We start from the raw sequence: 26,025 nt of genomic DNA, 5'->3' as shown, positions 1-26,025 counted from the left end.
TAAACCAATTTCAACAAAATTCAAGTGACATGTTGATTAATACATTTTTTTTCTCAATTTTGGCAACATGAGGTGAATTTTATGTTGCCAAATGGGGTGTTGACAAAATCGGTGAAAAAAATTGTGATTTCACAACTTTTATGCGTTTTTTTCGACTTATATTATCAATATGGACAATTCACAAGTTACAAAACGCTCCCCTTAGGTGACGTTAATGAATTACGTCATGATTTAAAAAAATTTCGTTTTTGAAAACTTAATGTATTTTTTTAATAGAGGTAAAAAACATGTATTTAAAATGATTTTGCGATTACAAAAATTATGTCAAAAATTTGTGTTGCCAAAATCGATAAATAATTGTTGCCAAAAACGGGTATTGCCAAAATCGGGAAGAAAATGTTGCCAAAAACGGGTGTTGCCAAAATCGGTAAGAAACTGTATAGCACTTTCATATGTTTAAAAAAATCCATTTTATGGCACCACAAATCATATATCGTTTATATGGCTTTTGATGTTTGAGCCTCAAAATCTTAAGAAAAAGTCGCTATCTTGAACTTTGAGCCGAAATCTTGGATTTTAGACCACCATCTTGGATATTCCGGTCACCGTTTTTGGGCTCCGGACATCTTCCCCATACCAAATATACGCATATTGCATGATTTTAGGGCCTAAAACTCCATTGAACAGCCGTCATCTTGAATTTTGAGCTGCCATCTTGGACATACTGGTCGTAATTTTTGGAGTCCAGAAATCTTCCCCATACCAAATATACCCATATTGCATGGTTTTGGAGCCGAAAATTCCATGAAATAGCCGCCTTCTTGAATTTGGAGCCGCCATTTTGGATTTTAAACCGCCATCTTGTATATTTTGGTCGTCATTTTTGGACTCCGGACATCTTCCCCATACCAAATATACCCTACCCATATTGCAAAAACTCCATTTAACAGCAGCCATCTTGAATTTTGAACCGCCATCTTGGATTTTAGACCGCCATCTTGGATATTCTGGTCGCCACTTTTGGACTCCCAACATCTTCCTCATATCAAATATACCCTTATTGCATTGTTTTAGGGCCTAACACTACATTAAACAACCGCCATCTTGAATGTTGAGCCGCCATCTTGGATTTTAGACTACCATCTTGGATATTCTGACTGCCATTTTTGGATTCCGGACATCTTCCCCATACCAAATACTTACACCAATTTTTCATGGATTTGGAACCTAGAACTCCATTGAATAGCAGCCATTTTGAATATTCAACCGCCAACTTGGATTTTAGACCGCCATCTTGGATATTCTGGTCTCCATTTTTGGACTCCCGACATCTTCCTCATATCAAATATACCCATATTGCATGGTTTTAGGACCTTATACTCCATTAAACAACCGTCATCTTGAATGTTGAGCCGCCACCTTGGATTCTAGACCGCCATCTTGGATATTCTGACCGCCATTTTTGAACTCCGGACACCTTCCCCACACCAAATATACCCATATTGCATGGTTTTAGGGTCACTAACTCCATTAAATAACCGCCATCTTAAATATGGAGCCGCCATCTTGGATTTTCGACCGCCGTCTTGGATATTCTGACTGCTATTTTTGAACTCCGGGAATCTTCCCCATACCAAATATACCCATATTGCATGGTTTAGGGCCTAAAATTCATTTAAACGCCGCCATCTTGAATTTTGAGCCGCCATCTTCGATTTTTTCGCCATCTTGGATATTCTGGTCGCCACGTTTGGACTCCGGACATCTTCTCCATACCAAATATACCCATATTGCATGGTTTGGGGCCTAAAACTCCACTAAAGAGCCGCCATCTTGAATTTGGAGCCACCATCTTGGATTTTAGTCCGCCATCTTGGATATTCTGGCCGCCATTTTGGGACTCCGGACATCTTCTCTTTACAAAATATACCCATATTGCACGGTTTTAGAGCCTAAAACTCCATTAAACAGCCGCCATCTTGAATTTGGAGCCGCCATCTCAGATATTTGACCGCCATCTTGGATATTCTGGTGGCCATTTTTTAGTTCCGGGCATCTTCCTCATACCAAATATACCCATATTGCATGGTTTTAGGACCGAAATTTTCAACCACCATCTTGGATTTTAGACCGCCATCTTGGATATTCTGGTCGCCATCTAGAATATTGGGCCGATATTAGGGATTTTCTGGTCTCCAGTATTAATTTCCGCACAAAATTCGTCAACCATGCTATTATCTTCGCACCACCAAATCGAAGTCGCGGCTTGCTTGAGAGTTACGAAGTTATCTCATGCGAAGCTAATGTCAAAGCGAAAGCAATGGACTGACTGCGGCGTCGTCATAGCGACGTCCTCAAACCGTAAACAAACAGGTCAACGGGACGCCTTACACACCAATCTAAAAAAAGGTAATTTTCATGGAAATATTGTTCAACAAGGAATTTAGAAATTTTATTTGCACAAATTTAACTCTATACTGTTTCATTTTTGTTTATTATGAACATTACTGTTATGAATTAAAAGGAAACGTATCTCAACAATGTATATGCCCTTAAATTTCCTTGTTTTTAGGTGTAAAACATTTCGACATTCTTTTACTTACATTTGGGTACTTTATCCTCAAAGTGCATATAAGTTCGCAGCTTCCAAAGTGAGCTGCGATCGGATTTTGATTTTTATCCAAATTGATAATAAAGGTTACAAAAATCGGCGCAGCTTGATGTGTGGGGCTTGGTTCAGTTTCATATATGACCAGTTCCACCGGTGCTGGTCCGGATCACTAAAATGGCCATAACTCCGGAACGCCTTGACCGATCCTAACCAATTTCATTAGCAAACAATGCGGTAAAATTCCGGTTCGATTCGTGCTAAAATCCGTAAAATCGGTCGATGGGAAATGCCTTAAAAGTGAGTGACCTTTTTTTTGTTCACAGACATACATACACACATACACACATACAGACATCATCTCAATTCGTCGAACTGAGTTGATTGGTATATGTGACTTGACTCTCCGAGCCTTCTATCGAAAATTCGTTTTTTGAGTGAACATATAGCCTTTCAGTACACTTTGGTGTACGAGAAAGGCAAAAAGGTTTTTATTCGCACTGTAAACTGTTCCATCAAATGGCACATATTTACACAGGGTGTCTACTCATAAGACTAAAATTACCTGGGTTTTCCAGGTTTTTCCAGGGGAAATTTTGAAAGTTTGTAATTAAAAAAATGAGGGAAAACGCACAACATTTATTGAGCTTGAGCTTGCTTGAGTTTGATTGACCGCCCTCGTAGATGCTACTCTAGTACCGCCAGGCCAGCTACAATCACACAAGGAACCAATGAGATTATCTGCCGGGGACTAGCAGGCATCTTCAGTGTGTGAGCGTTGGTGATCTTCTTGTTTTAGGAGACAATGGTGCCTGCCACGTCAGGTTGCAGGTCAATGTGGGGAAGGGGAAAGAAGTAATGATTGCAATCGTTTGTATCCACATCTGACCGTATATACCTCTGCGTCTGCACAAACTCATGCGGATGTCGGAGTGTTGGCGGGATATGGTTGGCAGGGGGTTAGCATTGGACAAATCTGGCTGAGACAACGATTTTTGTGAATCGAAATTCGATTCACCGATTTAATCGAATGCTTTGAATCGATGTTTTAACATCGATTCCATATTATAAAAGATTACCAAACTATTAAATGATTCGTTTGCTGCATGTAGTTCAAGTTCATGGTATATTTTATTTGTCTAAATAAATTCAATATCAAAATTTGAGATTGCACATCAAACACTTCGCGAATCTGATTCGAAAATGGATATAACGTTAATACAGTGCATTCTGAAAAAAAAATGAAATTAATAATTTTGAATCGAAAGAAAAATCCTGAGATCCTGAGATTCCCCAGAACTCTGAGAAGTATTCCCATATAGTACTGGGATAAATTCCCGCAGACTGCTAAGAGAAATTCCCCCAGAATTCTGAAAGGAGTTCCTCTAGAACTATGAAAGAGATTTCTTCAGAATGCTGAAAATATACCAAAATCCTGAGCGACATTATCTAGAAAAGAAAGCAAGACTCTTCCGGGATCTTGGTAGGAATTCTCCCTGAATTTTATTAATGATTTTCCTAAAATCCTGAGAGAGATTACCCCATATCTATGAGACGGATTGTCTCAGAGTCTCGAGAGGAATTCTCCCAGAATCCTGTGATAGATTGTCTCAGAATCCTAAGAGGAGAATCCCTTGGGATTCTCCCAAAATTTTCCAGAATCCTAACAGGGATTATCCCAGAATCCTAAGCTGAATTCTCCCAGAATCCTGAGAGGAATTCCAAGAGCGGTTCTTCCACACTCTTGAGATAAATTCATCTAAAATACAGAGAGAGATTCTCGCAAAAAAGATGTTCGGATTCCTAGGATAATTCCCCAAGAAACTTAAATGAAATGACCCAGAATCCTGAAAAGGGTAGCTTAGAACCCTAAGAAGGATTACTCCAGAATCCTGAGAAAGGTTCCCTTGGCGGGATTGCCAAAAAAATCTGAGATATACTCTCACAGAATTGTGGGAGATAGGACCCCAGAATCTTGAGAAGAATTCCCCCAGAATTCTTTTAAGTATTCTCCCAGAATTCTCCAAATATCCTGGGTGGAATCCATTAGAGTGCTGAGAATAATTCTGCCAAAATCCCGAAAGGTATTCCTCAGAATTCTACGAGTGATTCCCCAGCATCTTGAGAGGGATCATGAGAGGGGTAGTTCCAGATTCTTGAGAGAAATATATCTAGAAACCTATGAGAGACTTTTCCGAAAATTTCGTAAGGATTATCCCTGGAAGGGATTACGAAAACTTCCCCAGCATCCGGAGAAGGAATCTCTGGAATTATGAGAGGTATTCTCACGTAAAACAGAAAATTACCGCAGATTCCTGAAAGACATTCCCCCAAAATCTTTGAAAGGGCTCCCCTAAACTTCTGAAAGGGATTGTCCCAGAACTCTGAGAGTGATTCCATTAGAATTTAGAATACTTATTACAACAGAATTTCAATAAAATTTTCTCATAATCTTGTCAGGGATTTTCCCAGATTACTAAGAAGAATTCTACCCAGAAGCTCGTGAGAGATTCTTCAATAATTTTAATAATTCTGAAAGAAATTGCCCTGAAATCTTGAAAAATATAGCCCCAGAATCCCAAGGATTTCTCCAGAATCATGAGAGAAATTTCCCCAGAATCCTGATGGGGATTACCCCGGAAAGCCAAATTTTCAGAGAATCTGGGGAAGAGTACCCGCAGAATACTTAGTGATATTCCCCCAGAATCTTAAAAGAATCTTACGCAGAATCCTGAGAAGGATTCTAGTGATCCTGTGTGAGATTTCCTAAGATTCCTAAGAAATGTTCCCCCAGAATTTTGAGAGGAATTTCGCCACAATTCTGATAATGCTGAGTATGATTCTCCAAGAAGTCTGAGAGGAGATCCTGAGAATGCTGAGAAATATTTCCTCAGAATTCTGAGAGGGATCCTAAGTGAGGGTTTTCCAGAATACTTAGAGGAATCAGCCCAGATCATCCAGAAATTTCTTAGAATCCTGAAAGAGATTTCAACCTTGGTAGGGAACCTTGGTAGGGAATACCCCCAAAATCCTTAAATGAATTCCCTTAGAATCCAGAGATTCCCGAGAAAACTGATAGGTATTCCCATATAATACTGTTGAGAAAAAATCCTCCGGAATTTTTAAAGGGACTCTTCCATAATTCTGAGGTTTCCTCTAAAATTCTGTGAGAGATTCCTACAAAATGCTGAAAATTATCACACCAGCATCCTGAGAGACCTTATCCCAGACAAGAGAGAAAAAATTTTCCAATAGAAATTCTCCCTGAATTCTATTGAGGATTTCCCTAGAATTCTGGGAGAGAGTACTCCAGTTTTCTGACATGGATTCTCTCAGAATCTTTAGAGGAATTCTTCCAGAATCCTGAAGGATTTCCTCAGATTCCCGAGATGGATTCTCCCGGAATCCTGTGATGGATTCCCTCAGAATCCTGAGAGAAGTTTTTCCTCGGGATTCTCCCAGAATGTTTAGACGGATATCCCCAGAACTCCCTGACAGATTCTTCCAGAATCCTGAGAGGGATCCTAAGAGGGGATCTTCCACATTATTAAGAAACATTCATCTAGAACTTTGAGAGGGATTCTAAAAAAAAATGTTCGGAATCCATTCGGAATCATTCTGAAAAAAAAAAACGAAATTTAATATTTTTAAATCGAAAGAAAAATCGAATGTAAAAAATCGATTCGGTCGTCGATTTCGTGGGGGTTCAACATCGATTCAAAAAATCGATTAACCGGAACAAAAACATCAATGTTACGAACACCGATTCAAAATTGCCCAACGCTAGGGTTCACACATTGGTGCGTGGATGCCAGGCGTAAGGTGATAGATTAGTCCGATTATTACTATAAAGCTTAAACGGCACAGTTCGCTTGATTGCATAACTTGTAGGCGTTATCTGATGGATTGACACTGTGCTGTGAATGTTGGAAATAAGGGAAACGGCTTTTCCACCGTTTTTGTTCCTAGCGATGGCTATGAACATACATATGCATATACATGAGTTGTATATATAGAGAGGAGAGTATAGAGAAAGTGGATAGAAAGATACAAAGTAGATGGAAAGCGACGGGCCAGGGATTGATCCCAGGACCTTCTGCATATGAATCAGAAGCGGTAGCCACTAGACCACCAAGCCCGTCTTGGAAAATGCACAATATTTATTGTACAAGAAATTCCACCAAATCGCTGAATTCTCCCAAGAACTATTTTGCGAAACTCCTTTTAAAATAAAACAACGGAATATGTCTAATTCTTTTGGATCAAATTGGTTTGACATTTTCGCCTAAAATTTCTTTTAAAATAAATGACATCCAAACACTAGAAGAAAAAAACCATGCAGTAGTCCAATCAGTAATAGGAGACAATCAGTGTAGCACTAGATTTGTAGTAATGAGCTGAATTTTTGTAAATTCTCCGTTTCTGAAATGTAATGGTGCAAGAAGCGTTGGTATTATGCTTCCTAAACTTTGGGTAACTGTTTTGTTTTTTTTTTATCTGTATTAACGAGATTGTTAGCCCTAGGCTAGTTCATCTCGGGACCCACGCTTTACTTCCCTTCCGAAGGAAGAACTCACATTTTGCGAGTTTGTCGGGAGTGGGATTCGATCCCAGGTCCTCGGCGTGATAGTCAAGTGTTCTAACCATCACACCAGGTCCGCTCCAACTGTTTTTTTGTTTTCTCCATGTCTTGCCTCTTTAAACAACATAGTTACCCAAAGTTTTGTTCAAACAGCATTAAAATATGCAAGGAATAATAATACCCACGCTTTTTGCACCATTTCATTGCAGAAACGGAGAATCGACCTTCTCACCATCCAATGGACCAACAATTCAGCTCATTACTACAAATCTAATACCCCGGATAAAAACTAACCATAGGGTGTTTGGTGAAAACCATTCCTGCACCATACAGTGTACCACAGTGTGTACAATAAAGTGTATTGTAATGAAATGGTTCGCTATAAGCTTTGCACCTTGTAGCTACTATACATTTACATTCGATTTTTATGTAACAATATATTATACTGTTTTACTTACGTTTGAACCATTCACTTTTCCGAAACATTATTTTTCCGTGCATTTTTAATTATTTATTCAGTTTTAGATTTTTTCCGTGCTTTGTTTTGTTGATGTTTGTGAATTTTTGGATGCAAAGGAAATGAAAGATAAGATGTTGAATAAGATGTTTAAGTGGATGCGATATGCGTACATTTTACATGCGCCTAAATGGAGACATGCACGCATATGGCCTCCACTCTTATACGATTACTGGTTGTCTGGGACCTTTATTTAAAGTCAAAAAAATGTTTAAATAGATGGTAAACCAGATGACCTAAGAACTGCAGATCCAAGAGATATGGCGGGTTAAGTATGTAGAGTGCGATGAGAGGAATACACGCAGAAAAAACTATGTCTAAATCAAAAAGATTCGAGGTAAATTCAAATAAATTGTCAATTTGTTCAGGCCACACAAATAAAACTGTTTGGAGCAAATCGAACGTCACATTTGAAGCGAATGTAATCCATGTTTGAAACAAACATGTATCTTCTGACAGATTTCGTTAGAAATGAATGTAATAATTTTTGTTTTTTTTGTGGCACGTCGGCCCTACGGAAATACTTGTTTTTCCATTAAACTTATAAAGTCATTTCCTTCGCTGGTAAAACCCACCTTCCGTGTAACCTTTCCAATGCTATCATAATGCATACATCTATAAAATACGCTCCCGAAAACAACGTGATTTGGCGGAAATTTTTGTGAAACTTGCCTTTTTTGCAGGAGGAAATCTGCAGCTGGAACTTGTGGGTTTTGTTTATTAACGAGCCTGGATAAAACAAAGAGGAGAAACGTCAAAATTGGAACAGTCGATCTAGTGTCATCCCCATAGTTCCAATCGAGCAGGAGACCTGTCAAAACGACAAGGATTCTCCACTTTGGTATACTCGAGACACTTTATTGTTTATGTTCTCGACGACGAACCGGGGGTTGCTCAATGTGTATTGTCGAAATCAATATGTAATTGAGTTAGTTTTACAAATTTAAATAGTTTTACAAATTTAATTTTTTGTTTTAAACATTTCATCTGTTTACCGAATAAACATGAATATTTTTGTTTCAAACGAACGAAGTTTGTCTCCGTGTACGAACGTAGGTCAACCCGGAAAGACGCAGGTCAGATTACCGTAAATCAGTGGATGAACACTACCCTAATAAACCAATACCATACACGGACCGTAATGTAGACGGTTCAACAATACCACATACTGTTTGAATTGTATCCCGAATGGGTGGTTAAGCACGTCTTATGGTTATCCTTTATGCGGGTATTCTTTCTGTTTTGCATTTAGGAGAGTTTTCTCTTCTACTCTCATGTGAATTTGCCTCCGACAACCATAAATGCGATTGAACTTTATCTTTGATGTAGAGCCATCTTTAACATATAGCCTTGACTGAACACTGAAATGACTTCTAATATAGGTTCGTCTGCGGGTTCGCTTTTAACCTAACTTATATTTGAATCGAACTTGACAGTTTTCTCATAAGTTGTTATGTATTTCAAACTTTAGTCGAACTGGAGCCTCAATATTGCAATAACGGTTAAGCACGCTGTAATGATACTTATGTACCTCGTAACCCACTTAATGCAACTACATTAGTGGTCTAATAACACTTAGCGCGCTCGGCATAGTTCCATCATGCCGCTCAAAGTGTTGCCACAAATAATGCTTAGTTTGCAAAATCCGGTTATCTGGCTGGTGGGGCATGGGAGCCTAAGCTTTAACTGTTAATGCAATCAGAGACTACTCAGACTTAGACGTGGGCGATCCTGTATATGGAGGGTTATCCAAAATGCTCTGCAGAATTTCCAAAGCGCATTCTAATAAGGCTAGTAAGCCTAAGATGCCATTAGCAGGAGGAACTTGACAAGATAACATAACATTATATGGTTTATGTAATGTAAAACAATACAACATAACAAAAGAGAACCATTCCAAAACCATTTGATTGAATGTATAACCAGCAGTGAGATTACAATTAAAAACAATATATTTACGGTACATTTTGTTGTTTAAAACCATACATGTACCATATAATGTATGGTATATTTAAACCCACGTATCAGTAATTAGAAGAATTCATTTACAATAAAATGTATGGTTTTGCAAAAAAATATATATGGAGAAAAATATTTTTTTATATTGTTACGATACTTAACAACCTGTATATCATATTGTAAGAATCTTAATTACAATTCACTGTATGGTGTCTGCATTACATCTTATTGTTTTTGTATTTGTTATTTTTACAGTGGTGTATATTGTAAAAATATGGTTCTAAATAGTACTGTTACAATACAACGTTCGGTTTTTCTACTGTAATTTTTATTCGGGACTACACTGATTGTCTCCTATTAGACCATATGACCGTTAAATTCCTTATACAGTTTTGAAACTGAGGTTGGATGTCTTTTATCTATGCTGGTGGTAGGTATAATGATTTCGAGATTTCTAAATTCTATCCATTGTTTTCCCTTGAGTTCCTTCCGGGATTCCTCCTTAGATTTCTATCGCAATTCGATTTTTTGAGGTTAGTTCTTCCTTCTGGCTTTCTCCAGTTCTCGCAAGTCTCCAAATCGAGGTTCGTTACGTATTTTCTCCCATGAATAGTTCCTTCCGATATTTTTTCGGTGTTCTTTCGGGATTTCTGAAAGTTTTTCCTGTTTTCAGAGGTTTTCCCAGGAGTTCCTCCCAGGATTTCTTCCAGAGGTTTTCACAATATACTTTCAGAGTTTCTCGCTGGGTTTCTCTCGGTGATCCTTTCAATAATTTATCCAAAGATCCTTCAGAAATTTCTCTTACTGTTCTTCCGGATAGCTTTTCAACAGTTTGATTCATTTTTCCATGGATTTTGCCTGTCCCGATCATTTTGTCTATCCCCTGTATATACAGGGGATAAATAGACAAAATGAACGGGACAGGCAAAATTTTCACCTTTTCAAAAAATGTTCAACTAGCTGTAACTTTTCGTCAAATTTTCAAATTTTAGAATATTTGATGCACTTTACGAGAGACTCTAGGAGCTACACCAGGAAACCTCTGGAATAAATTCTGATGGACATCCATGAAAAACCCCATGAGAAATCGTTCGGAATTCAAGAATCCTGGACGATACTCAAGGAAGAATCCCAGAAAGAATTGTTCGAATCTTGGAAAATGCTGGAAGGAGTTCGGAAGAATCTTGTGAGAAATCCTGGGAGGTATTCCAAGAGGTAAAAAAGTTCCAGAAAGAAGCCCTGACAGAACTTCTGGAAAAATACTTGTAGCGGAACTTCTGGATGGATGCACTAATACTACATATTCGAGAATATTTCTTTTCATACCAACAAAAACTCTGTGGACTCCAATCCTGAGTAGGTCTACAAATAGTGAAAATTTCCCTGAGAATTCCAGGGTTTTCCCTTGGTTTTCCAGGAAGTAGATACCTGTTACAAGATAAACTTGTAAATGAAAATTTCTGAAAATTACTGAAACACGAAAGCGTTATAGAGTTGATGACTATTCAAAAATGATAAAAAAAGAACAGTCGGATTACATTGATTACGGCTTACTTATTAATATCAAAAATATTGTTCAGCAAAACCATGCTGAGACTGTCACGGTTTGATTTCCGGTAGGACGATTTTTGGAAATAATTCCTGAAAGAAGATGGAGGGAATCCTAGCAAAAATCGCTAAAGGAATCCCAGGAGCAATCCATGACATAATCCTGAAGTACTCTTAAAAATAATCTCAAGAAGAGTCCCAGAGAGAATCCTGAAGGAATCTCTGAAAGAATCCCGGAAGAAATTTTTGACGGAAACCCTAGGATAAATCTAGGAAGGAATCCCGAGAGCAATCCATCTAGGATTCCCTGAGAGAATCTCGAGAGAAATTCCAGAAGGGATCCTGGGAGAGATTACTAAAGAAATCCGGGAAGAATCAACGAAGGAATCGTGGGAGAAATCTCTTATGGAACTCCTGAAAGAGTCCAAGAGAAATCCCCGAAAGAATATCTAAAAATCTAGGGAAGAATGCCAGAAAGACTGCCGGAAGGAATCCCAGGAAAATCCTCAAAGGAATCCTGGGAAAAAATATGAAGAAATCTGTTACGTTTGTAAGGTAGTTGTTACGTTTTATAAAGTAGTTGTTACGTTTTTAAAATAGTTTTAGGAATTTTCCATGAATTGCATTCTCCAATTCATGGAAAATTCTTCGATTGTTACATGGAGTGTGTTGCGTTTATATTTATTAGTAAACATTTTGTTAGATTGTGTTATTTATTATACTCTGGTTTGTGTATCCGTCCCTAGTATTTATTTAGCATTTGTAATGTTCCAGTCATTTCGGGTAGCGATCCAGTACAAAACACGCAAGCCGTCCGCTAACACGGACATTACACGGCAGACGGTCTTGTGCTGTTGCCCGAATCTAGATGCCCCTGTTAGGATTAGAAACTCCTAGACCAAACACAAGCTATGAAAGCTACTATCGCTACGAACTAAAGGCAACCAGCCAGAAAAAAAATACGATTACAGGATTGACTGATGGACCAAGAACAAAAATGAAACCTCGTCATCCTGAGATTGAACTACGTTTTCTATTTAGATAACTGGGCACAATTAATGTTATGTGTTGCATGTTTGTGTTTTGTGCATTTGTAATGTTCCACTTTATTTTTCGTATCTAAGTTCCCAGACGTGGGGCCCGATATGACAAATAAAATGAGTATTTGTAGGGCTCCAATTTTGCTGTTACATTGGCGCCCAACGTGGGGCCCAATACGCAAAAGAAAATGCTGCAATTGTAAGGTTCCAATGTTTTTTGTAAAATTGGCGCCCAAACGTGGGACCCGATATGGAAAATAAAATGAGCATTTGTAGGATTCCAATTAATCTGTCACATTGGCGCACAACGCAACAAATCTCGGAAGTAATCATTGAAGGATTCCTGGAAAGAATTCCAGAACGAATCCCGGGGAAATCCCCAAAGATTTTTTTTTTAGAGAAATCTAAGGAATCCCAGAAAAATCCCTGGAGGAATCTCGGGAGGAACACAGGAGGAATCCTAAAAAAAAACATATAATCTCGGGAGCAATCCATGAAAAAGTCTTGGAGTAAGTAATCCCTAAATGAATCCCCGAAAGAAATCCCAGGAGGAATTTAGGAAACAATCCCAAGATGAGTCCATGAAGGTATCCCGAAAAGATTCCTTCTTTCCCGAAAAGACACCTTCTCTTGATTTCGAAAGCACAAATCTCTTTGTAAACAAAACCAGCGCAACTGAGCTTCTTATTTTAAGCTTATTACAAGTGAGCAAGAACAGAATAATAAAATTCACTGTTGTTTGAAGCTTGCTTCTTGAGGTGTGTGCGTCTAAAGTTCTGTTGCACTGTTGAAGTGGGATTTCAAGACGTTTGTCCTTAAATTGACCATGGTAAGAACACCTGAAAAACACCGGAAGCAACCCGAAAAGAAAACCTCAAACAAATCTGACACTGACACTGAGGATTACAGTAGTTCGTAGGCGAAATACGCGTATCAACCAAAGGATAAGCATTAGAGGGCGGAATTAAAAGGTACAAAAGTGATTACACTCATTCGAACTCGGTAGGAATTTTTGAGGCAATTATCAATGATAATCTCGTTATAAAACTCTGAAGGAAATCTGGGAAAATAAATAGAAGAAATCTTGAGAGAGAACCTTGATGCTGGAAAAAATCTCGGTAATACTACGGGAAAGAATCCTGCAAGGATTTCCTAGAAGAACTCACAACGGAATTCTAGAAAAGAGTTCTGAAAAAATCCTGGAGGAATCCCTAAAGGAACCCCCGGGGAAATTATTGACGAAACCCCAGGAAGAATTTCGAAAGGAATGTCGGCTGAAACCCCAGGAGAAATCTTCAAAGGAATTCCGGGAAATATCTTTGAAAAAAAAAAAGAATCCAGAAGGAATTCGGGTATGAATCTCTAGAGGAATCAACTAAGGGGAATCAAATCCCGGGAAGAATACCTGACGAAATGCCGGAAAATCTATTGAGAAATCGATAAAGGAATCCCAGGATGGATCAATGAAAGAATTTCGGGAAGCTGATCCAGTCGTACACAGATATGTGTGAATTGTACACAAGCCAATTGTTGTTTCGTTTTAGAGTGCAGGTGAAATTCTTAGAAGAGTCCCAGAAAGGATCAATGGAGGAATGCCGGAAAAAATCCAAAAGGAATCCCAGGAGAAATTACTGCAGGAATCCTGGAAAACAGAAGAAATCCCTAACGAATCGCGAGAGAAATCAATGAAGAAATTTCGTGAGGAATCCTTGTAAGAATTCTTCACGGAAATCCAGGAGACATTTTTACAAAAAAAAAATTGTGGGGAGCAAACCCTGAAGGAATCTCGAGAGGAATCCCTTCGGGAATATCGGCAGGAACCCTTGAAATAATGCCGGAAGGCATATTCTTACAAGAATGCTTGAAGGTATTGGAATTGCAGGAGAAATCCTGCGACGAAGACCTACAGGGTTCTCTGGAGGAAAATATAAAGCGTGACACGAATCCTAGGAGAACTCCATGGAGTATTACCGAGAGCAATTCATAAATATGTTCATTAATGAAATCACTGTGGGAGACCTTGTATGTAGATCAAGGCTACCTAAATTGATTCAGTTTGTCACCTAAATGGATTTTAAGGTTGCAAAGAAGCTTAAGAAGGGCGTGTGGAATATTAAAAGCGAGGTCATGCGGGGTTTCAAAGGACTAACAAGGGAGCTTCAGGAGTTGGGGAGGTGTTCAGAGGTGTTACAGGGAGGTGTTTCGGAGGGGTTCAGGTGATTTACATGGGGTTTCACGGGGTTTTCGGAGGCATTTCAGGAAGTTTGAGATGATTTTCAGGACATTCCGGAGGCGTTACAGGGGCGTTTTCGGAGGTTTACAGAGGATCCAAGGGAGTTTCAGGGGGTTTGATGGATTTTCAGCGGGTTCCAGAGGTGTTATCGGATGTTTTCGGTGGCTTAGGAGAGTCTCAGGGGATCCGAAGGTGTTTCAGGAGGTTTTTGGAGGCATTCCAGGAAGATTCAGATTATTTTCAGCAAATTTCGAAGGCGTTACAGAAGCGTTTTCGGAGGTTTCAGAGGTTCTCATGTGCGTTACAAGGTGTCCGAGGGTGTTTCACGGCGTTATAGGGAGTTTTGAGGGGAATTTCAGTTGCGTTTTGAAGCGTTCTCTGTGGTTGTGAAGTACGATGTTTCGTATGCAAAAAAATCACGCACACATTTGCTTGCATCCTCCCCGGATGGAGATAATTTGTTGTTTACATTTTATCGACAGGAAAAAAGTGATTTATTTAATTAATTGAACAGCTTTTGCTGCATTCTGCGGTAATGAAATCCAACTTTTACGTGCTACAGAGCTTTTGTGAGGTGTGAATTAAAGCTTGGCCCAATAAGTGAAACTGGCGAAGTGAAAATTGAACGTTGATGAAGAACAATTCGGCTAGCTGCTGCTATGGTTGCCTTCGTCGTACGCCAAACGAGAAAATTTTCAACTCGTAAGTGGAGTGAAATTGAAACGTAAAATTTCGCGTCATTATTCGATTGCCAGTGCTTTTGGAGTTGGTTATTGATGGTCTACATACAGACGCGCCAACTTGGTCAAATTATTGGGGGGGCAAAGCCTGGTTTCTCTGATTTTTTGTATGGGAAAATCGAAAAATCGTCAAATATTGGGGGGGGGGGGGGCAAAACCATGCTTGCCCCCCCTAAGTTGGCGCCTATGTCTACATATGCTTGCTTCCATCTGCAAGGATAAGTTGGAATATCCGTAATAATTCGTTATTTCCCGTCTGATAAGACGGTAATGCGCATATAACGAAGACGATTTCTACCATATGCAAAAAAAAAAGTTGTGACCAAGTTGAATTTTACAATTGTCAATACTTTCAATTTGCTTTGATGTTCATCGTTTCGTGGATATAAAGTTTTCAAACTTATATTCAAAATTCATGTCCTCATGATTACGCAAATTTATTTGTCTGCAAACTCGTCAGATTATGCATAACGCTTCTTAGTGGACGATTTAGAATACAATCCATTGAGGGACCAAAACACACACACATGACGCACAGTCATGACCCTGCGCACGTGTCTTATCTCGCGCTTAGCCCACAGTCACGTCACAAGGTTTGTTGTCCATCGTCAGCCAAATCGTGGTATAATTTATGAATGAATCGAACTCGTCGTACGGCCGCATCGTAAGTTTGCTTTTTGATAGTGCTCCTCCGATTGGTTGAGCAAACAGGCGCCTTCCATTTCGATTCGATAACGGTGACGAATTCCATTGATGAATGAAATAAACGTTCGTTCTACGGCGTATCATTGAAAGCGGGTATCAGAATAAGATCCCAAGAGGCGCTAACGTTTGGTCATCGATATCGGATGGCCAAGTTTCGGATAAACAAACGCTCCACCGCGTCAATGAATAAGGCGACGTCGTATCGATAGTGTAAACATCAACACGCCGATAGGGAGTAACGTTTATAACGACGTTGGGCTTATCAGTCACACACGGGAAAGGGTTTGTTTACGTCGGCATCCGCCTTTTACGTTTGGTGTTGCAATGCAACTCAAACTGCTGACTGCACTAGCTGTGGTTCAAACTCCATCCGACGATCTGTGGTCCGATTGTGGATTGACCCTTGGACTTCCGTTCGATTAGTGATTAAAGAACTGTAAGTCACATCGTGAATAAAGATTCTGTTACAGTCCAAACAACCGAAACTTGGGCTTCATCTTATCAATTCAGAATCAGCTCGACAGATCATAGAAAATGTCAAACACTAGTGACGTAAATTAACTGTAGAGCACACAAATGATAAACCGACGTGAGATTAACTTTCTTAAAAAAATCAAATAAAAATATCAACAACGCATTTCAAACATTACAATGCAGTTTACTAAGGTTACCGTACAAGAACAATACAATAACTATATACCTTATGGTTCCGAACCATACAAGTACATTTAACGGTACAAAGTAGCATTTTGTTTTGAATCGTAACCATATAAAAACATTCTAGCCAAGCAAGATATACATTTCACAGTATACAGTAACAATACGATTCGTTGTTAACAATATGGTGTATTGTAGTACTATTGTTCTATATTGTAATTTGTCAACTAAGTTGCACTTGAAAATGCGTCTTTTGTGTTACATTCGAACCAGTGTCACTGAGACCCTTGACGAATTCTACACTCGCATTTATTCTTACAGTATTATGATACTTGACCGATACGTACAATAGTTTATGGTACATCGTATGGTATATATTTTCTGTATGGCAATTAAATTTATTGCAAAAATAATATAACGTAGTATATTTTTATTTGACGTTTTTGTAATATTGCAATATTTTGTATAACAGTGACGTGAATCACGGTCAATTTATTCCTAATGAATGATGTCAGAGACTGACCTTGCTACATAACCTGGACGGACAGAGAACCGGTACTTTATCAGCAGTAAAAGTACCAAGAGGCTGCTTTTAATGTTATCAACTGATTACGCGACATGTGCATACAACGGTATGACATAGAATTTTGCTAATGAGCTCAAAAACTTTCCACTTGTTATTTTGATCAGACAATTACCAGCCTCTTCAAATCTTTCAAGAATAAGTTTCAAGTCAATCAAGCAAAATTTCATCGCAAAATAACTATAAGTGGTATGGTAGCAATTTCTCATATTACAATACCTCTCAAAATATTGATTTCAATAAAATTTCTATCTACGATATATTGCATTGAGCATAACTATACGTTGTATTGTTGTTGTATCGTTTCTGTATGTTACCAACCATGAATTTTGTTGCAATCAAATTCGTTTAATAGTACGTACATCTAAAAGTACGAACAAACTCAAAATACCGCTAATCAGCCGCCTCAATCGACCCAAATAATCGAACCGTCCGTCCCCTTGAAATTCAAACCGCGCAACCTTGTCCCACATTTGGACTTCCGATTTCCTGCAACAGTCTCGCCATCTACTACACTGCTACCACCGACTGACTGACGGACTGACTGTTAGTGCATTGCACGGCGGCCAGCACAATCACTGCCACCGGACGACTGGCGACGACACTTACTTACTCAATTACGAATCGTAATTACGATTGCACCACAAACGAGGATACGGTGGACAACTCGGCAGCCAATCATTCGTATGTCGGTAGATAGGTAGGTAGGTAGTCAGGTAGGAACTTACCACGAACAGTTACAACAAGCATTAAACGATTTACGAAGACGGAGACGACGGCGACAACAACAACAACAACAACAACGACAACGGCAACGGAAGATAACTGCACTTGTTTGCTTGCTGACGACAACGACAACGACGACGGTGTTCCCCATTTATTGCCGCTGACCCGAATAAAAATGCTTGTTTAGAGTTACGATACAACTTATAATAACATTAAAGTACAGCTCCTTGGAGGTACTGTGAAGGAACAACCCTGTTCACAACAATCCGTTTCAAAATATGTTTCTTTTTATTTATTATGGCATTTGAAGTTATGGACCATAACGTGAAAGGTTCAATACTATAACACATATGATATAATACAATTCTGCAATACTATATACAGGTTTTGAGGCAAGGAAACAATATTTGTTATAATGTTCCTTTTACAACGCATTTTGACGACTATCAATTGATTTTGTTTCAAAAGATGGTATGATGTACGATACACTTTATAGTAGTGTTACTGTGAGCTACCATAGAATGCAGAAGTAGCTTTAACAGTGGACATAATTTTCACTAAAATGGAGGTAAGATCCTTGAAATCTTTACAATAAATGCAGAAGTTTTGGTAAAACCGAATCGAAATCAACAATTGTCATGCTAATTTTATTTATTTATTTATTTGGTGTTAATGAATTACATGTAAAATTGCATGATTTTTAACCTTCCTAATGCATCACGTTGGGAACAGCCCACTGATTCAAAAATGATCCTAATGCACAAGGAGGATTAAGTGCAATCTAAGGAAGCGGTGATTTGAAGAACTGAAAGATATTCACAAAAGTTGTTGCAACACAGAAAATTTTGTTGTTCAATAATTTCTTAGGCAATTTTTTTTTTTTTTGAGTTTTCTCGGCAATTTCTTCTTTTTTTACAAATTGTTTGGGAATATATTTGGAAATCTCTCCGGAAATCTATGTGACAAATCCCCTAGTAATACCTTTGGAAATTGAAGCGGTAATGACTCTGTGAATTTCTTAAGAAACTCATTTGATCTCTTTCGAAAATTTCTTCAAAAATCTTTCGGCACATCCTTTGAAAACATCATCGATAATTCCTTTGGAAATCGCTTCGACAATTCTTTCACACTTAGTTGAGCTCGGCTAATTTTTATTCTTTGACCGAGATTCCAACAACCGAGTGCTCGGCAACCTAGCTTCCCCAAGTCCTTTGGTAAGTTTCTTGAGAATTCTTTCGGCAACTTTTTTTCGGGGATTTACAGCGATTTAGCAGCGTTTTTTTGAATTTGTTCTGCAATTTCTTTGGAGCAAGTATCGAAATTTTCTTCAGGAATTTGATCAGCAACTATGTATTTTGAAAATTTCTCAGGCTAATATTTGTGTTTTTTTTTTATTGGGGAATTTCATTGACAATTGTTTTGGCGATTCTTTTGGAACTCCTTCGGCATTTCATTCGGAAATAGCGTAGAAAATTACTTCGGCAGTTTCTACGAAAATTTCTTCAGAAATCCCTGAATTCCTCGGAAACTCCTTGCAGAATGAATTAGCAAAAGTTGCTTTGTGAACTCCTTCCGCAATTCTTATGAATAGTTAAGACAATTTCTTCGGGCAATCTTCAGTAATGCTTTTCGGAATTCCAGCAGCGTTTTTTTTTTAATTTCATCGGTAATTCCTTTGGAACACGCTTCAAAATTTCCTTCCGGAATTTGATCAGCAATTACTTTGGAAAATTCTCGAGCAAATATTTGTGTTTTTTTTTTTTTTGGGAATTTCATTGAAAAAAAGGTCTTTGGCGATTCTTTAGGAACTCCTTCGGCAATTCCTTCGGGAAATAGCTTAGGAAATTGCTTCGGCAGTTTCTATGAGAATTTCTTCGGAAATCCCGTCATTCCTTGGGAAACACCTTGCAGAATGAATAAGAAAAGTTGTTTCGTAAATTCCTATGAATTGTTGCAATTCTTATGAATTGTTTCGACAATTTCTTCGTAAAGTCTTAAGTAATGCTTTTCGGAATTCCAGCAGCGTTTTTTTCCTAATGTGTTCTGCAATTTCTTTGGAACAAGTATCGAAATTTTCTTTAGGAATCTGAGATCAGCAACTATGTATTTTGAAAATTTCTCAGGCAAATATTTGTTTTTTTTTGGCATTTTATTGAAAAGTTCTTCGGCGATTCTTTTAGAACTCTTTCGGTATTTCCTTCAGAAATAGCTAAGGAAATTGCTTCGGCAAATTCTATGAGAATTTCTTCAGCAATCCCTTCAGTAATTCTTTAGAGGAGTTCTTCAGCAGTTCTTTTAAGAATTCTATAGATTTTTCTTCGACAACTCCATTGGAATATTTTTCGGCGAATCCTGTAGGAATTCCTTTGGATTTTTTTTTACAAAAAATCCTTCAAAAATTGTTAAAGCAATTTATTGAAAATATTTTCGGCAACCTTCATGAGAATTTCTTCGTAAATTTCATTAGACATTTCTCTGACGGATTTTCGGAATTTTCTTCAGTTTTTCTGTGACAGCTTCTACGAGAATTCATTCGAAAATTGGGCAATTTCACTTAGAGATTTCTTTGGCTATTCTTTGTAAATTGAAATTTCATCGTGGATTTCTTTGAACATACCTTCAGCAATTCTGAGTGGGAGTTTCTGAATTTCAAAAAAAAAAATGTCCGAGAAACTTACAAAGCAATGGCCGAAAGAATACACAAAAAATGTGATGAAATAAATGTGCGAGGAACAAAAAATCCTGTGAAACTTAAGAAGAAAGCCGAAAAATTTTTTAATGCTTATGAAGTTTTAGAAGAAAATAAGATATTTTTTTTTTAGAATTTTTCCGGACTTCCTAAATAGTTTTTCCAACTTTTCCAACCGATTTTCCTCAACAGTAAAAAAATTTGTGGAAAAAAAATTGGCTAATGATTTCACAAAAAAAAACATTGTGTCTATGATGCTTCGTTCTTAAGTTATGATTTTTTATATTGCACATCTGGACAATTTCCACAAAATTGCTCATAACTCAGGAACGGAGAAAACCCACATCTTGAAAATTTCACAGAATATAGCTTATGTAGTTCCCTTCCAAAAAAAAAAAAAATTTGAGATTTTTTCCGGACTTCCTAAATAGTTTTTCCAACTTTTCCAACCGATTTTCCGCAACAGTGGAAAGTTTTGTGGAAACAATTTTAATTTTGTGTTTTTTTTTAATTGCTGAGAAAATTTGCTTATGATTTCACAAAAAAAATGTGTCTACGATGCTTCGTTCTTGAGTTATGATTTTTCAAAGTAGGTGGTGCCTGTGGAAATTTTTTGTTTTCCACTGAAGTTTTCCGGAAAATTAGGCGACTCTGATTTTTTACAATTTAGTTTTTGTTCATATATATAATCCCTACCTATGAAAAAAAATCATTGAATTCTGAGAACCTTCACACCAAGTTGCACGATAATAAAAAAAATCACCGTAAGAACTATAAAAACAAATTTTCGAAGGGATTTCCAAAGAAGTTGCCGAAGGATTCCATTAAAAAAATGTTAATTGATAAAAATGGGTGAAAAGAGGTATAATACACCTTATCATAACATTATATATAGTATAGTTCCTTGAGGCTACTGTAAGCAAACAATACTATCCATAATGATACGGTTTTTCGTATTTATTATAGTCTTTAAAATTTACGACCATAACGTTAAATGTTAAATACCATAACACATATGGTATATTACAGTTCTGCAATACAATATACAGGTTTTGAAGCATGGGAACAATATAATAATGTTTTTTTTTTCCTATATAAGTTGTACCGACAACCTGTTGATTTTGTTCCAAAAGTTGAAAAATACTGTACGATACACCATATAGTTGCATTACATCGAGCTACTAAGAATACAGAAGTAGCATGTGCTTCTTCGCTCGGGCATGACACTCTATGTTCTATGAGCACTTCTACATCTGATTGGGGCGTTATCAAAATTGTTATTTTTGCATTTATTTGCACATAATGTAACGTAACTGTATCGTTGTTAGTGCATTGTATTGCGTGGGTTTTCTACCCGGGTATCCAAGTCAAAAGTGATCAACGTCGGCACCACAACAACCCCTGCAGTCCAACCGTATCTGTGCGTTACCATGTACCGCTGGTTCTGCGAGTGTGATAACGTTGCTGTTGTCGCTGCTAGGCACAATCATAAAACAATCAGTTCCGAGAAACGAGTGAGTGCAGCGTCGGTCGGGCGACGGCACTTAAGAATCGGCGACGGCGGCACCTGACTTGACTGGACTTAACTAGCTAGCGGTCGGTGATAATCATCTGAGTAAAGCTGATTGCTGGGCCGGATGAAGACCCTGAGCCTATGCCCACCTGGTGGTTGTTGTGCTACGACACAACAAAACAGATTTGACTTCACTATACATGTTATAGTGGTTACAAAGCAGGAAATGGTAAAATTTTTAAATATAAGAATAGTTTAAACCATAAAGTAAATGGTAAATGAAAATACCACAAAACAAAATTCATATTATATTTCAAAAAATCACAGAAATGAAATACATTCCTTGAAGCTTCGATTTGTGAAAGGTCTCCCAGTTTGTTGGAACGCGAGTTCATATCATCATTGGTTCCGATTTCGACATTTACGCTGCTCTATGTTGATATTCTACGCTCAAATCACGGTACTTTTATTTTACAGTGTCAAACTATAGACCATAACAGAAAACGTTACAGTTTTCAAAATAATATGAAGACTTTCGGCATAAACGATAACCATAAGGCGTGCTGAACCACCCATTCGGGATACAATTCGAACAGTATGCGGTATTGTTGAACCATCTACATTACGGTCCGTGTGTGGTGTTGGTTTTATAGGGTTGACATATTTCACCTTACATTGTATTTCGACGAAACTTGAAGTATGATAACCTATATCATCAAAATGATTTGGGGTATCTTTGATTGATTATCGATTTTTATGATGGCGTGTATAAATAAGAAAAACGATAACCTGTACAATTGTTTTATGGTATCGCCAAGATGAAGGCGATTACCGTTACGGGTAAAATAATGCGTACTTTTTACAATGAGTTTTATGAGAATATATTCTTTTGAATACGACTAATCCATATTCAAATCTGTTTATTTTGCACCCGAGAAAATTTCTGGTACTTGGCCACAGTGAAAAACAAACCCATTACTGACGTCGAACTGTGATATAAATATCTGTTCCGTTACACAGGCACGCACACACGTACCTACCCCCATAGAGCAAACGCTGACCCATCTCAATCAAAACAAATAACACACCACACCCTTCTCTCGTTGGATCGTTTTACTCGCTTCCAAAGAAGGAAAACATAAATTTCGCTTCGAGTCAGTCGAGGAGAGAAACACAGATCATCGACTTGTGCGGCCTGGCCTAGTGTTGCGGTATCAGTTTCAGTCTCTCTCTCTCTCTCTCTCTTCGCAGACAGAGGGCGCTAATGAAGCCAAAGCCAGCTAAGTAAACACATCAGCCAAGCCAGAACGAACCTGTGGTGCGCAAACCCGGGGGTGGGTGGGTAAACACACGCACGATCACCGACTGAACCGTGCCACGATCGCTCGATCGCCGAGCGCACAGGTCGAGCAAGATGGACTCGGTGATCGTGTTGGTTTGTCTGTGTGAATAATTTATTCTACACAATTTACAAGAATTGTAAAGTTCGTGTACTGCTCAAGAACGACGATCGTGAAAATCAGTAGTGTTAAATCTGACCATTTTTTGTGATGATCAGTAGCGATCGCGCAAAGAGAATGACAGATGGCTCTCACAGATCACAGCAGAGTTAACGCGTGAAGTACCGCGATCATTGATAGCGAATCCCGTGACGATCAGTGACGATCGTTCGCTGTCGTTGACAGATCAATCAATTGATCGCGAAAATGTCGAAGAGCGTGAGTGAGCGCAGCACACGCGTCCTACGCGTGTTGACGTGAGTGACGCCATGGAATTCTGATTTGCTAATAACACTAGTTTACAGCATTTTTGAACTCGGTAAGCTGATGATCATTTTTGGTGTAGAATCATGCCCTGAGTTCGAAAACGCGAAAGAAAAAAATTACAGTAGAGCGGAAATTTTTTCGACTTTCCATACAAGGCTGATGATTTGAAATCGATTTTTGTTCTATTTTTAAGCAAAGTCGCTCACTCCAAACATCTCATTCTCCGTAATCAATGCTCCGATTGAGCTGAAATTTTTACTGTAACTCGCCTACATATGATATGTCAAATAAACGTCGAGAAAGAATTTTTAAGTTGGTTTTTTCTTATTGAAAAAAAATACATTTCTTCAAAAATTTCTAAGAAATTTGCTAAAATTTAAGAAGATCGTCCCTAAAACTCGCCAATATCTTGAATTTTCATCAATCTGACGCAAAATCTGTTTTCAGATGATCGAATGGTACTGTATTCAGCTTTTAATTTATGGAAAAAGATTTGAAATTGGTTGAACAAAACGTAATATATTTGAATTTTGGTAAAGTACATATTTTGAAAAGTTGCAAAATTCGATATTGAACTAAAACTCAAAAACTGTTCTACTTAAAATTTTTTGAAGGTCGGTTTCGAAATCAGCACTGAATTGTGCTTCAAAAATGTTGGTCGTTGACAGAAGTTCACGACTTTCGTTTTATTTTGTAAACTTGTGTAACTATTATAATATGTACACCTCTCTTTGTGAAAGAGACGGTTAGAGACAGGGATTGAATCCCACACCACATCCGGACGGACGCATTGGTATGTGTTCGGTTCCAGAAGCTGAGATAGTATGTGGCCCGGATTAGGGCCATCAGAGAAAGAGCAAAAACGACGAGAAATTTGTTGTTCACATGATGTTCGATGTCCGGTGGTCGACGCGATCAGTGAGAAGAAGGGAAAAGCGCGAGAGGGTGTTAACAGTATTATAGACTAATGGCAGAGGCTAAGCCATCGCGCACACACTACCACCAAAGACCAACACGAAATTATGAATGAAATGGTTCAATTACAACTTCATTGATGATTTTTTTTTCTTTCATTTCTTTTGTTGATCGGAGCAAGTTGAACGGGTTATATGGCGGTCGTCGGTGGTATATTACTATTTATGGAAGCAGGGGCCCACCACCGTATAAATACAAGTCCCTCGCTCGCGTGCTCTTTATTATCTTGCTTTCAATGGGTCGAAGAAAGTGATTCGATGTTTGTCGGTATTTGGAGTAATTTGTTTTGTATCTGCTGGTATTTACTTGCTGGTTATTAATCTATATCAAACAGTAGAAACTGCTATAATTGCTTGAATACATTATCGTCCATTTAGTGTTCATATTTTAGTATTACAAATCTGCAATACAGATCTAGAAGTATGGAAACAATATAAGAATGTAATTCCTATTGAAACTGCTTCGATAATTCCATCAGGAGTTAACTTGGCAATGTTTTTAACAATTTCATCGGCAAACCCTTCGAAAATTGTTACGAGAGTTTCTTCGCCAGAATTCCTTCGGAAATAGCTTCGGAAATTCCTTGAAAAATTGCTTTGTGAATTCTTACGGAAACGTCTCTATTCTAATAGAAGCTACCAATTTCAACATTACCAAAGTGCCCTTTGTGAATTTTCCAGAACGGTTTTAATAGCTCTTTATGTAATGGATCACCTACGTCTAAGTCTGGGTAGTCTTTATTAACATTAACAGTTGAAGCTTAGGCTTCCATGCCCCACCAGCCAGACAACTGCGTTTTGCAAACTAGGCATTATTTGTGGCAACACTTTGAGCGACATGATGAATCTTTGCCGAGCGCGTTAAGTGTTATTAGACCACTAATGCGAGTTGCATCGAGTGGGTGACGAGGTACATAAGTAACATTCCCTTGAAGTTCCTGATTTTTTCCTGAAAGGCGAGAATGGCGCCTGCTACGTCAGGTTGCAGGTTAATGTGCGGAAGGGGATGATGGAATTGATCATTGAAATCGCTTTCCCACTTCAGGCTGTTGGGTGCTCTACCCCTGCACAAGGTCATGCGGATGTCGGAGTGTTGTTGGGAAATGATTATTTTTTGGAAAAGATCTCTTGAATTCGGTGCGTGGATGCGTGGTGTTGATTGTAAAGATGATGCAGCATAGTTCG

At 38.2% G+C, this 26,025-nt stretch overlaps 2 protein-coding genes across 3 annotated transcripts in view; both read left to right on the top strand.

Moving 5' to 3' along the window:
• LOC109397934 (transmembrane emp24 domain-containing protein 5) overlaps positions 1-26,025 on the top strand; it is a 548,078-nt gene that overhangs the window by 107,098 nt on the left and 414,955 nt on the right. The window lies entirely within an intron of this gene.
• The window catches only part of LOC109397908 (transcriptional coactivator yorkie), a gene marked incomplete at its 3' end in the record, with an annotated part of 113,239 nt that overhangs the window by 81,812 nt on the left and 5,402 nt on the right, over positions 1-26,025 (top strand).

The sequence above is a fragment of the Aedes albopictus genome, chromosome 2 (genome assembly GCF_035046485.1).
Source record: "Aedes albopictus strain Foshan chromosome 2, AalbF5, whole genome shotgun sequence".
In the NCBI taxonomy this organism is placed as follows: domain Eukaryota; kingdom Metazoa; phylum Arthropoda; class Insecta; order Diptera; family Culicidae; genus Aedes; species Aedes albopictus.
This window is presented reverse-complemented; position numbering and strand designations above follow the sequence as displayed.